Genomic DNA, 9,601 nt, shown 5'->3' on the forward strand with positions numbered 1-9,601 from the left:
ATTTCTAGCTATCCATGTTTCCTTTATCGATCTCAAGGTAAGTTGATAAGAATTTATATGCAATATTTGGTTAGTGATAACAATCTCCTTTCTCAACTTGGATTGTATCCACTCGATACTCCCAACAGGCGAGGATTTATGTTCAGGTGGTCTAAACTCGGGGATTCTTACAGCGTAATGGTACCAAGCTCGGATTGTATTAGGTACAATATAGTCCGTGGACATTAACCTTTTCTTCTCTTCCCCATTATGCGTGGTAGTGACAAGCCTTTGCACTTCCACTCCAGTTTGAAGATGCTCTTCCACCATAAGGCGGGAGAGTATATCCGCCCATATCCCTCACTGGGTAATATGTCAGTCATCTACACACACACTCCATCACTCAAGTTAGTTAGAATGATAAAACCAAGATTCAAACTCAAAAAAAAATTATCCTCAAAACAATATGTGCTATATCAAAATCAATTTTTTATAATCGTAGAAGACAAAAAAAAGATACATAGTGTCTTTAGGGAGATACATAAATATGAAAGGGTCCTATGAACCAGTTCTTGGTTCCTACAATCGAGGTTCTACCCCTATACTTATTCACATCTCGAGTTTCAAAGTTTAGAACTTCAACTTGTGCATTGAAATTCACGTCTCCCTTTTCGTACCATTCCTCTCCTCGTGATACATCCGGGGTGGTAATCCATTAAAGCAGTTTACATGAGCATGTTGTTCATTTACATCATATCTGTAGAAATATCTACTCGAGTTCACTACCATTGGTTGTGCTTGGGAAAAGTCACTAATGCACATGGGCTTCTTGTAGTCATCAAAGGTAATGGTAACATTCTGAGGATTGTATTTGAGAATAGGTCCATAGACTCTATTGGACCAATCCTGGGGTACATAATAGAATTGGTTGCCGCCATTTGACTTCTTCCATACTCTGATTATGATTTTTTCACAAAAGCCGTATCTTTGGTTTAGCATGAGGATCTTCTTACTAAGTATGAGTTCTTGACTCGGTATGCTCAAAAGAGAACATAGGTTAAGGTAAAGAATACATCCTTTCACTTTAACGTCGCCTTCTTGGATCTTTTCCTTTACCCAAATCTATGGGTTGGTCATAAACCTATCAGGAACTTGTGTTCAATATCCAGGTTGAGCTTCAACATATAACTCTCATGCTACGTAAGTGTTCGGTACAAGGTAATCTCTAGTTCCCTTTGAAGTTTGAACCACTTCAATTCCCCAATGGAAACTGAATCCAACCGCATAATTGAAAAATGCCCTTTGTGCAAAATCACTTGGGAGTTCATCTAGACAATTAAGAGATCCGTCTAAAAACAAGACAAGGAGAGAGGAAACTTAGTACACGTATGAACCAAAATTGAGTTTATGCTTCTTTTATTCGTCAAAATTTGATTTTTATGACTTCATTACAATATTATGGATGTCTCGGAGCTAATTCTCTAAATATTCTTTTAACTCTCATGATAGGTTATTCTCTCAAACCTACCACGCGACAACATGGTCTGTAGTTATCTTCCAGTTTTTATTTCCCTATGACAGTTGCAAGAGCTTCAAAGTTCTCAGATACTTCGGCAATCCTTAACATTTGGGAGCACATCGCCAAGTAGTAGACAATGTCTTCTACGCCTAACCATATTTTGAGTTGAAGTAGCCTGAGGTTGGCAAACTAATCTCATGGACTGTCGTCAATGTAGATAAAGAACTAACAGAAGGGTTCTTGGTGACGGGTAAGGTAACTACAATCAACACTCTTCCAACAAGTTGTGCTTCCTGGCATGCCAAATACTTTGGTCCCAATTTCTAAGTAAAAGAGTTTCCTTTCATCCCTTGACAATCGTGTTGCTTTATTGTTGAATACTATGGCCAAAAACTCATTCCCCTAGCGATGTCACTATGGGAGCCATTTGTTACTACAAAACAAAAATTCAAAGAAATCACAACGTTGTTGTTGAACACTTCAACCACTTGACCATAACTCAAACCAAACACTTCCATTCAAGAAGACAAGTCAAACAAGTACCACCAAACAAATGTCACTTATAGATGCATCATGAATACAATATCCTTTTTCAAACAGCATACATGAATGTGTGCACGATGCATAACTAACCCAACTAGTATTAGGCTTTAGGCTATCCCCATACCTTAAGCATAGGCTCTAATACTAGGTGAGAGATACCCTTATTTGGAGGTCTATGCACAAAATATACAATTTACATCTTTATACAATTTTCAATATACATCAGGGTTGTGGAAGCGTTTTCATAGGGGAGGAGTTCTCAATGCCCTACCAAGCATGGAGTGTAGGCCATGATCTGGACTTCATCCAGAGGCACCTAGCCGCTAGTGCTACCTCTGAATGGGTGTTATGAATGAAAGCGTACTCAAGAAAAATATAACATTGTGGAGGGTGAATATATGTTTACACCACGTTATGATAAGAGAGAGAGAGAGAGAGAGAGAGAGAGAGAGAGGATGAAATAGAGTGCACAGAGACTCGAGAGAATGACAATAGAGAGTCTTTAAATGCCCCATCTAAATGAAATAAGCAACCATATATTAATGCAATGACAAAATATGGGTATACCATAACATCAAAAGGTTTATGAAAAAATAACTAGCAGAGCACCGGACCCTGTGTAGGGATCGACCGGTCCACCCATCCACATCCGCTCTACTACGAACAAAGAGAATTTCACTTTGCCAAGAGTGAGAACACCTCCAACCTACCTGAGCCAAACATAAGTTGAGGCCGCTTCGCCTCTCTCCATGAACCCGAGCTCTGAAAGGATCTCAAGTACCAATAGGTGGTATGGTATCAACACCAACCATATCAGTTTAGGCACCACGCCTCTTCAATCCCTAGCACAAGGTGTTTTGGCAAAGCCAAGGCAAAATCCCCGATGCATTAGATGTGTAGGTCATCCAACCCTCGACTCACTAATCTGGTAGATGAGCCTAGAAAAAAAGAAGAAGACCTAGGCAACACCCCCGATCCACTAATCTGGTAGATGAGCCTCGACTCACTAATCTGGTAGATGAGCCTAACAAAAAAGAAGAAGACCTAGGCAACACCCCCGATCCAGCAAAGCCCCAGGTCAACGATCCTTTAATCTTAGGCTAAGCAATATAGGTGATCCTAGTCTTGTAGCGACGCTGCCATGAGAAACATAACACATGAGTCCAATCACAATAGCACTTTTCATATGCACAAACAATCTTTTCCAAGCAGTTAGATTGTACAGGGTCTCTACCCTTACACGTCTACCATAAACCATCTAGATCACTTCATGATCTAATCCCAAAATCATCAACCATAATCCAACCATTTCACACGGGTGAACACTCCACCCAACTTGGGTGATGCACAACCAATCCTGCATAACCACTTTTAGAACATAACATGGCTGCAAAAATTTTGGAACATTTCGACAACATAACCATATCCAGAAGAAAAAAACATGAGCCACACCGGCTTCCACCATAAAATCACAACCATAATCCATGAGGGAATCTCAGCCCTTAACCACAAATCATATTCACAATGAACCAACTCCCACACTTGGAGTTTGACATATCCCCTGCAGTCAATCGAAGTCCATATACATATGACCCTTAAGAAATGAGTCTTTCATGCATAAAAAGAGTCTGGCCAGTAGCTAATCATGATATAGAAGTCCAATTTTGACAACATCCAACCATACAAAGTTGATGTATCACATCTGCACTTCACCTCTCTAGCACATAGAGCTAGTTTTGACCTAGAAAGGCGGAAAGCAATCATAACCATGCACATGAGACATCCATGCACATCAATCCATAAGATTCCATACATCATATGATAACATTACATTACCATAAACATGACGCAGAACAGCTCCGACCTTTAGGTCAACCATAAACCATAACTTCACACATATGCAAAAAATAACTTTTTGATATTTTCGAGAGCATGCATAACATGCAAATGAAATTATTTGACCTTAAACCAATGCATCAAGATCATCTCCATAATATATACTAACACTCTATCACATCACTTTACCCATATGGTACTTACACAACAAAGGGTAACCCAAAAAGAAAGCCACTTCAATCATATCTGTTTATGCGGTTCAGGTTGTCTAACCATATACCCTCACATAAGTTTATGGGCATCTAATAATTGAAATCAACTCACCAAAACAAACCATAAATCATTCATAAACAACTCCATTAACTCGCGATGTCATATGGCACTCTCCCTTGGTAACACCCCTACACGCGTTGGTAAAACCGGTTATGGAACGATCAATAACTCGCATTCCCGAGGTGATAACGGAGAACTAAATGCATTTATCATTAAGTTTCATCAAGATTTTCAATTTTTTAAGTGGGTTTGCCCATCCGGTGAATCTATATAGTGGTTCTCCAAGGAGCCTGGAGTCAAAAAATTTGGCTTGTGCAATGGGCAGCAAGCTGTTTTTTGACCATATCTCTTAGCTCATGCATGATTTTCACATGACACCAAAGAGATAAAATGCTTTAAATGATGTGTTTTATCTTTGGTACAAAGGATTCAGGCTGATTCACAACAGTTTGTGAGTTATGACCAAAACAATGTTCCTACCGCTTCTATGGCGTGAAACGAAAAGCGCTTTTTTTGCATGCACGTGATCATAAACGCATCATGTGCATAAATCAGCATGTTAAACATTATGAAATGATCATGGGGCAACTTCATACGTACTCGGTCAACCCATACATGCACTCATATACGAAAAAACAATCATCGAGAGGGTTTTACTATAAAAAAACGACGTAGAGAGAGAGAGATGATGATGGCTATGGAGTTTAGAGCTTCTCACCGTGCTTTAGGATTGATTAGGGGTTGTTGAAAGGCTTATTGCTTTGCCGCAAGAGAGCGGTGATGAGAGCTACGTAGAGGTTTTCACCACAAAAGCTTTCGGAGAGCGCACAGACTGTGAAACGAGAGAGGAGATAGTAAGCAAGTAGAGAGAGAATATCCTTCTTCTTCTTCTTCCCATATACGATAGAGAAGAGCTTATGGAGATGGTGATGAAGAGCTTGCACCACTCCGTATAATAGATACATATAGCATAGAGAAATAGTGTGAAAAGCACTCAAAAAATAATTTTTTACAAAATTGAACGATAGTTTGCTCGGAACACGTAGATTAAGGATCCTACCTTGCTTTTTGCAAAACAACACCTAAAAGCATAAAAAGCATGAAAAAAGTAAAAATAGCGGATTTTTTCAAAACTAAACCAAACGTCCATCTAACCTACTGGAACATGGAAACGGCCTTGCTTTTTACTTTGGAACCTTCTGATACTGTCAATTAAGCATCTTAAATTAAAATTTAACAAAATAGATATTGAAAACTTTTTTTTTATTTTTAAAAGAGACCCAAAAATTGGGGATCTTACAAACAAGCAGAGTATAGGACCAAAAAAATAATTTGAAAGCGTTTGTATGAGCCAAAGAAACCTTCCCTAGATAACCAGAATCGACTAGCGCTTAAAAGAACCTTCATAGTGTTATTTAAACATACCAAAGCAAATAAAGCTTCCTACTCAATTGATAGGTTTCACCAAAGAGTTGGTTATCTACCCAGCTTAACGGAAGTAAAAACCAATCATTTTTGTGAGAGATATTAGCCACCTCTCTCTCTCTCTCTCTCTCTCTCTCTCTCTCTCTCTCTCTCTCTCTCTCTCTCTCTCTCTCTCTCTCTCTCTCTCTCTCTCTCTCTCTCTCTTAATCCAAAATATTAAATTAACAAAGTAAGGTCAGCTATGTCAGTATAACCAAGCCTAGAGAAGGAGCTATATATTGCTCAATCACTCTCATGGCCTCCAAAAAACCGAACTAGATGAAATCTGCTCATATCATCATAAAAATTTTGGCAGACCAAAGTAAGATGCAGTTTATAAAAGCCAAGACATAGCAGACCATCCTCCAAAAACGTACAATCTGAGCCACAATCATATCCCAAGAGAATGCACCAAGTTAATTAATAGCCAATGGGACACGTTCTCTCTCTCTCTCTCTCTCTCTCTCTCTCTCTCTCTCTCTCTCTCTCTCTCTCTCTCTCTCTCTCTCTCTCTCTCTCTCTCTCTCTCTCTCTAAAAAAAGTCACAATAAATGCTAATTGCAGCAGTTAACCAGTAAGCTAGTAAATCCAAGAACAAGGCTTCTGTTGCAAAAATACCCAAGCAAGGTAAGGCACCAACCTGAGAAGCATTGCCATGCTTGACCATCTCCATGGATACAAGTATTCACACCCTTTACTACCACGGTAACGAAAATGCCCTCACTCCTCTCTTTCACATACATGCACCATGCAATGAAGGCAAAGTGAGGGGTAAAAACTTCCCTTACCTTTAAATAGGGGAGCCACCACCAGTAGTTGGACAGAGACCGCTGCTAAATATGTTGAAAAGATCCGCACAGCATTCAAGTGGGCAAGCCAAGGTAAGCCCATGCAGAGCTTAAAAAACACTCTCATGCTGATCCAGCGAGAGAGAGTGTGCATGAGAGCGTAAGGGCAACAGAGAATGTTTCAACGCATCAGGAGTAGGAAAGGTTGATGATCACCACATTTGGGAGAAGTGTATTCATAAAAGGCTATGTTTAATAGTGTATCCAGGTAATAACACCCATCATACCCTAACAGACCAGTAAGCGTTGAGTTCCCATGAAAGTTTAAGAGGGGGATCTTATTGACAGCAAAGGTCAGGTTCTTTCTCAGCCTAATGAGAGAACTAAGAGTAATTACCAATCAATAGGGTTTGCTCCCACCCAATAACTGGGGAAAGGAGCCAAGATGTGGATACCACCATAGGAGTGGCATTAGCGCAAGAATGAATAAGGCTAAGAGTGCAGGTTCAAATTGGCTGCCAAGAGATAGTGCAAGATAGGGTTGAATCTAAAAAAAGAAAATGATAGCAAATAGTGATGTGTGTGTGTGTGTGTGTGTGTGTGTGTGTGTGTGTGTGTGTGTGTGTGTGTGTGTGTGTGTGTGTTATAGTAATTTCGGTATCCACCCCATAAGTGCTTCAATAGTATAAACCTGTTGTTGCGACAGTAGTTTTAACAACTAAAAAACAAGTTAGAGTTATCTACAAACCAGTAGGTTTGACACTATCATGTTAAGAAAGAATTTAATCATCAAATCTTAACCAAAGGTTCAAAGCAACAATCATCCACCTGCCAATGACCAGTGTTGACCTACACCACGCCATAGTTTTTTACCCAACAGGTAGGCCATACCTACCATATATGGGCCTTCATCGAGTAGTAAGAAGACCTTCAATCATATTGTTAAGCTTTAATGGCACCATTCATTCAGTATTGTAGGAGGTTACCTTCTTTCCATGTTAAACAAACCAAGCCTTTAATAGGACCATATATATGCAACAACAGAGAAACCATATTTATGAAAAGAAACCACTAACACAAGTCCTAGCTACAAACGGTTGCATATCCTTATGAATCAACAATAAATTGAAAGTTTTTCTAAAGCTGAATAAACGAACCAATTCATAGCCATACACGGCACAGTAGAAGTAACATTACAGTATTTGCAAAAGGTACCATAACATCAAGTGAATCACATACACCATACGAACAGTAATCCATAGTAATTCCATATGTCACCTAAGAAGGAGTCGGAGCCTCCAACTCCACGATAGCATGTTTATCTTTGCCTTTAGCCATATAACCTATTAGTAAATGCTACCCCTTGCGGAAAAAACCCAATCTCAAAGAACACAAGCAAGTATTGGTACTGCTAGTACTGATACTGCTAGTATTGGTATTGGTATATGTATACTGGTATACTGGTACTCGTCTCAGATTTTCAGTGCAGATACTAGTACTGGTACTAGTAGTATTAGTATTGGTAGTACTGGTATATTGGTAGTGGTACACCAAAGACACTAGAAACTATGTCAATGAAAAGGTGGTATAATTCCTATTCATAGTACAGAACAGTCCTTATACACAAGTACTAAAATCAAGAGCCTGTAGATATAAAAGTCCACCATCTTCAAGCCAAGGAACATTAAAAACCATAGTTGAGAAGGTAACCCTCATTGAAGGGTCAAAAGAAGTAGCCAACTATTCCCATAACAGTCATACAATGATTTAGTATATTCAAGAACATGCATGAGTTCTACTACCATATCAAAGGTGAATCACACCTACACCAAGCAGCTCAGACAGTCATCCATATTGGAGACAAAGTCACTTGAGATTGAGTTGGAGCAGCTAGCTCCACAATAGCTTGCTTGTCTTTGCCTTTTTCCATAGAGCCAACAACATACACCCTTGCGAGTTAAAAAGGTATAGACAACCATTCACTAGTACACACACACACACCATAGACGCACACTTGTACCAATGCTAAGTGAGCATGGAAGCTCACCTTTTATAGTCTTCGGTGCCAGCAGCAACATTCCATTCATAGCAGCAAGGCGGGTCCGTCTTCAACAGGGCAAGGCGGGTCTGTCTTAAAGAGGGGGAAGAACCAACAGTGCCGCCCCACACACACACACACACAGAGTTAGAGATGCGATGTAGAGCAAATGCCACAAGAGGGAGCCACCACATCATCAAGCATATGAGGACACATTATAAAGAGTAAGGCCAGCTCATCTAAAACCCATTATCTTCCTTAACTCACTAGGTGTTAGGTACATCAACCACCCACAAATTTCTTATTAAGAATTTCACTTCGTAAATGCAAACCCCTTTTTTTTTACAAGAGGTTTCCTAAGTCAATACAAGATATTGAGGCTATTCCCTAGTTAATTACATCTAGGCCGTGGAAACAAGCCACTCCTATATCCAAAAGGAGTTTAATCCTTGTATTAACAACATCATGTGTGTGTGTGTGTGTGTGTGTGTGTGTGTGTGTGTGTGTGTGTGTGTGTGTGTGTGTGTGTGTGTGTGTGTGAGAGAGAGAGAGAGAGAGAGAGAGAGCCACTAGTGTGTGGAAAAATCTAACAATATTATGTGAATAAAATCAAAACATTATTCTGGTAGCATGATAAAACCTTCAATACATAAAGCATGGAGAAAAAATTGATAGCTAACAATCTCTCTAACACAAACTCTAAAGACCATGAAGGAAAATTTATCAACTGCCTGGTGAAACATTGCTATAGACTAGTAATTATTATTCAATGAACCAATGAGCTCTCTTATTTTCTCCCAGTGCAACTCTGTATGATGCTTGTGTGCAGCCATGATCTCTTGAATATGGTGGCCTTGTTGTTCAATATGCGGGGATGATTATCTCTCCATTGAATTAATGAGATTTTTGAAATCTCTTGAAAGCACTTCTTCACACCCATGGATGTGTACTCTCTTGCGGAGCATCTCTTCCGTGTGCTACTTTGGTCTTTATCGGAAGTCCCATTGCCTTGAACCACAAAGTCTACAAAAGTTACTTTTAAGTGGTTACTCAATGTTTAGCTTGAGCCAAGTTACAAAAAATACCAATGTGTGGACTTGATACATACCAAATGATGCCAGGAACCTAGCTTTACAAGAATTTGGTCGGGGGATGAAGAGC

Source organism: Adiantum capillus-veneris, chromosome 24 (assembly GCF_014529385.1).
Source record: "Adiantum capillus-veneris isolate H3 chromosome 24, ASM1452938v2, whole genome shotgun sequence".
In the NCBI taxonomy this organism is placed as follows: Eukaryota; Viridiplantae; Streptophyta; class Polypodiopsida; order Polypodiales; family Pteridaceae; genus Adiantum; species Adiantum capillus-veneris.